At 35.3% G+C, this 5,594-nt stretch overlaps 1 pseudogene; it reads right to left on the bottom strand.

Annotated features, from left to right (window-relative positions):
- Positions 1–1,468: 1,468 nt before the first annotated feature.
- On the bottom strand, positions 1,469–4,659 carry LOC119542738 (annotated as a pseudogene).
- Between the last annotated feature and the right edge of the window lie 935 nt (positions 4,660–5,594).

Genomic DNA, 5,594 nt, shown 5'->3' with positions numbered 1-5,594 from the left:
GCAAACTCAACATCGGGTTTGATTGTGGGCATGAGTTACACTGAAGCCCACTGCTGGTTGGAATCTGTTATGTACCCCATAAAAGACTATGCTCTTTTAATCCACTCTTGTGGGGGCAGACCCATTGTGGGTGTGACTTTTGGTCTGACTGTTTCCCTGGAGGTGTGACCCTGCCCATTCAAGATGGGTCTTAATCCTTTACTAGAGTCAAGAGAGGAGAGAGAGAGGGAGGGCTCAGAGAAGCTGAGAGAGACATTTTGGAGAGAAGCTAAGATATGTGATCCACAGTTTGCTCCCAGAAGAAGTAAGCAGGACACATGGGAGCTGAGAGAATCTGAGACATAAGCCCAGAGACATTTTGGAGAAAGCCACAGAAACCAGAAGCTAAACCATGGAGAGGACCAGCAGACTCTAGACATGTGTATTCCCATGGGACAGAAGAACTCCAGATGGCATTGGCCCTCCCTCAGAGAAGGTATCTTACTCTTGATGCCTTGATTGGGGCATTTTCATAGCCTTAGAACTGTAAATGTGTGAACTAATAACCCTCCATTGTAAAAACCAATCCATTTCTCCTATATTTCTTTCTAGCAGCTTTAGCAACTGAATCACCCACAATAGAAAGGTACTTTCCAGGGCACTATGGGTGAAAAAAAAGATGTTTGTAGGGGAAAATAAGGTGTAAATTTTGTTGATTTAATAATATCCATGCAAGAGTTCCATTTGTAGATATTATGGTACCAGGCAGAGGGACATTGTGCAGAGGTTTTAAAAACTAGATATTCTCTCCATGTAGATGTAGTGAGTCCTCCACCATGACATCAATTGCTAGTCTAGATGAAGAAGTTTCCACATAGTATACATAAGGCTCCCATAGGAATAGAAGGCCCCAGATTGATGATTAAATTTTTAACAGGCATTATATTTTATAAATTGTGGCCATATTGCAATGTTTGTGTGACTCCTATTCCCCACGGGCTTAAGATTCCTAACCAACATGACTATATAGGCCAGAACCAAGGTCAAAGGACCTCATGTTCCCAGTTTGTATGGACTGAAGCATATGCAAAATGCATTATTGTTTTTTCCCTCTTTTAGTCTGTGAAGCAGCTGACCCTTTAATTTCTATCCTTACTATGTGCATTGGTCCTGTCATTTGAACTTCAATAGGAGCTGGGTCTGCAGCTCACAGGGTAGAGTTTAAGCAGGTTAGGGCCTGATAAGGCCTTTTAGTCCATTGTTGTAGGAATTTCTTATCATCATTCAACTGTTTCTTTAAGAGGCCATTCATCCTTTATATAAGACCTGCACCTGTAGGAATATAGGATAGATGAAAATTTCACATTACATCATAGTCCATAGCTTATGCTTGGGTTATTTGAATGGTCAAGGTTGTTCTCTGATCACTGTCTATTTGTGTAGGTATTGGGTAGAGGGTGCTTACCCTTTCTAGACAGCACATGGTGGCTCACTCATTAGCTTTCTTCACTGGAAAAGCTAATAGTAGTCCCAGGGCAGTATCAACCATGATGAATGCATGCCTTGCCACTTCTGAGAGCAGAAGGGGTGCAATGTAGTCCACTTGCCACCAGGTCACCAGAGCCTGTGATGCATCCCATCTGATGGGGTGATCAGCATGGTCATCACAGGGAGCATGACAGGCATGGATGTCTATAAGTTGTCACATGGTGGGTAGCTGGAACTGCTGGGCTAAATGCCATAACATTTGCTACCCTTGGTGTCTGCTCTTTCAGTGAAGCCACTCAGCTGCTTCTAAGGTTTCAGTAGTGTGGCTCTGGACTCGAGTGAGGGCATCTGCCTCAACATTCCCACGTAGTGTGGTAGGAGTATGAGTGGGGACATGATAGACAGTTACCTATCATCGCTGGCAGGCATCCCATATGTCTTCCCAAAGCTCTCCTCATAGAGAGATGGCCTGTAGGTGATGACCTATAAATATCCATTTTTCTTATTTCCAGTTTGCCATCCAGGTCATGAGGACTCTGTAAACAGCCCAGCTATCAATAAAAATAGGATGTTTCCTAGTTCATGCAGTAAAACCATCCATTTGGCTCTTAATTCAGCCCAGTGACTGATTTATATAGTGTCAATCTCCCACCATATAGTGTCAGTACTTGCTTGTACCCCACAGCTGTCCATATGAGAGGCTTCCCACCAGCAGATCATCAGTATACCAAGCAGACTTGGGAATTGTTCCTGTGCCTTCCATAGTAGGTACTTCAACAACTATTCAGGTGTGGCAATTTTAGATGTTCAAACTAAAATACTATATATTGGCACTAAGAGGGCTGGTATTGGAAACACTGTTTGGCAACAAGTCAGCTTTCCACTTTGTTAAGGTATTTAATTGTGCACTGCCAGAGTGTGGCTTATTGACCATGTCCTTAATACACCTCTGTATAGGGAGGGAAGTCCCCCAGTTGACAGGACATTTCTGAATCAGATCTTCCACTTTCAATGAGTATTATATGCAGCACACAGTTGCTTTTCTAAGGAGCTCTATCTTAATTCTGCTCCTTTTCCATATTTGTGACCAGAACCCTAGGGGTAATTGTGTAGATTAATAGGCAAATATTTTCAAAAACATTGACTAGAAAAATATACAGTATTTTTAGGCATAGGCAAAACCTAATAACTCTAGCATGTATGGAAGATCTTTTTTTGCTAATAGTTTCATCAGCACCACCCTACTAAATCAATTGGTATAAAGGCATAATCACACATTCAAAAGGAATGTTCTTACATCTATCTGGTGTAAGAACTGATGCTGGGGAGTAAAAAGAAAAATAGATAATTTCATACCCCTACTTTGGAAGACATGAAACATAATTTTATCTTTAAGCAAATTATTCATTTAAATGTGAAGACAATGATATTCAATAAAATTTACTATTTAAAACTTATACAAAGTGAAAAACTAATAATCATAGGGTAGGTCACAAAAATCATAATATATTCTCATTTATTCATTATATTCATTGACATAGTCAAGAAATCAAATTCACTATATGGGTTCTTGAAAAAAAAGTGAAATCAACTACTGGTGTATTAAATAATCATTTATTTTCTACTGTAATTTTGAAACTATGGCCAATATAAATACTAAAATTAAATTGCACACATTAAATAAATGGTTTACACTCAAAGGAAATTCTACTTTCTTATGTTGAAAATTGATATAAATTATTTTAAATTATTTTCAAATAATTTTCTTATATTGAAATAAGAAATATTTCAACTCTAAAAAATAATTTTCTATCTTATTCTTTCAAAAAGTAAGTTTCCTTGGAACATTTTAAGCACATTTAATGATGACAAAATTCAATTTTTCTGACACCTTTCAAAACATGGCTTTATATAAAATAGGATATACTTATTTAAATTATTTATTTAAGAATTCTGTGCTGTCCAAAGATTTATATTCAGTAGTACAGTTAAAACCCCTCACTAATTTCATCCTAAAACATCTTCCATAGAGAAGATAAATTTTCAATTTTATATTTCTAACATAGAAAGGCTTTCATTTGGAAAACTGGAAATTTAAACTCAGAATAGATAGAACGGTAATAGTTTCTAAGCTCAGGCAGGCTAAATTAATCTAAAGAATTTATTAGGTATGAATTCTTAAACTAGAAGGGTCAAATTAATTTTTGTTCAGTTTCTTTTATGTCCTTATGTTAATTATTTCAATAAATAGTCTTATTTTTCTGAAACAGAAAACATCTTTTTGAATAAAATTTGGAAGGCTTTTTTAACTTGCTGGTTCCTCAGGGTATAAATGAATGGATTCAGCAAAGGTGCAACTGAAGTGTTGAGCACAGCTACTCCTTTGCTTAAAGTAACTCTTTCATTTGCTGATGGCTTTATGTAGATGAAAATACAACTTCCATAAGTGAAGGAAACAACAATCATGTGAGAGGAGCAGGTGGAAAATGCTTTTTTCTTTTGTTGAGCTGAAGGGAATTTTAGAATTGTCTTGATGATATAGAAGTAAGAAAACATTACTAATGACAATGTGACAATAAGGGTCAACAGAGCTAACAAAAAAGCAATTAATTCTAGTAAATGTGTGTCTGAGCAAGAAAGTTGTAGAACAGGAGAAACGTCACAAATGAAATGATCAATGGTAGTTGAAGCACAGAAATCCAGGTTAAGACCCAAAATCAGTGAAGGGAAAATGACCAGGAAGCCAGTTGCCCAGGAGCTGAGTACAAGCTGGTGACAAACTCTGCTGCTCATGATGGATGTATAATGCAAACGTTTGCAGATAGCAACATAGCGGTCATAGGACATAGCAGCCAGAAGGAAAAATTCTGTACACCCCAGGAAGATGTAAAAAAATCAATTGACATATACAGCCATCACAGGAAATGGTCTTTTCCCTCATTACAATGGTGATTAGGAATCTGGGGATGCAAGCAGTTGTGAATGAGATTTCTAGGAAAGAGAATTTCCAAAGGAAGAATACATTGGGGTCTTCAGATGGGAATTCAACAGAGTGAGGGTAATGATGGTTAACTTCCTTATCATGGACAACATATAATTTAGAAATAGAAATAAGAAAATTACCATCTGCCGTTGAGAGTTGTATGTCAGTCCCAGTGAGATAAACTCTACCTGCTTTGTAGCATTCTTCATTTCTCTTTTGTGATGTCAATAAATTCTAGAAATAAAAGACTGCAAAAATCAGAAATTATATATTTAGCTTTATCTTCAAAGAAAGATACAGAAAAGGATCTGCATTCAGAAACACACACATGTACAATGTCCTACTCCATGGAAGTTGAAAATATGATCTAGAACTCTGCAATGGAAACTTTTAACTAAAAATTTAAATGCACTAGAGAAATCCATCAATTTTGGAATTTGATCTAGAAAACACAATAGAGTCCATTTTTCCCTCTTAATTATAAACTACCAGTTAATTCCAGATTTGGCCAGCTGTTAAATAAAGCAGATTAAAATTACTTGTTACAGGACTCTTTAAATCAAATTTTATTCATTCAGATGATATATTTTTAAGTGATGAAATTGATAAATACATATATTCTCACTAAAATATTATAAATACATTTTAGAGAAAAATTTCCAAAGCAGTGTGTATAAATTGATCCTATTTTTATACATGTCTAAATATAATGCACGTAAATATGAGTTCTGCCCAAGTATGCAAAAGTAATAATCATGGTTAAAGATATGCTGTCAATTATAAACTAAACAATAAATAATTTATATATTTAATAAAAATTAAGGAATTGTTAACAATATTCCTTCAAATAGAAATAAAAACAACACAACATAACCCTTTTCAAATGTGCCTGATTTATTTTTTCATAATAGCAAAAATTATTATTGAATTGAGAAAACCAGTTATATATGTTAGAATTATATTTTTAACTTAAAAAATTTAGTGATGTACTTCATTGATGTTTTATGTCTTTAGCAGATTATTTTCCTCATAATTTGAACAAATCTTGTCAATTTGCAAAATAAACTATTTCCAAACAAACATAGAACATAAGCTCTGAAAAGAAAAAAAAAAACTATCATTTCACAAATATTTTCTTTCTTTA

The sequence above is a fragment of the Choloepus didactylus genome, chromosome 8 (genome assembly GCF_015220235.1).
Source record: "Choloepus didactylus isolate mChoDid1 chromosome 8, mChoDid1.pri, whole genome shotgun sequence".
Lineage (NCBI taxonomy): Eukaryota > Metazoa > Chordata > Mammalia > Pilosa > Megalonychidae > Choloepus > Choloepus didactylus.
The sequence above is the reverse complement of the archived record's forward strand: the minus strand, read 5'-3'. Positions and strand labels throughout refer to the sequence as shown.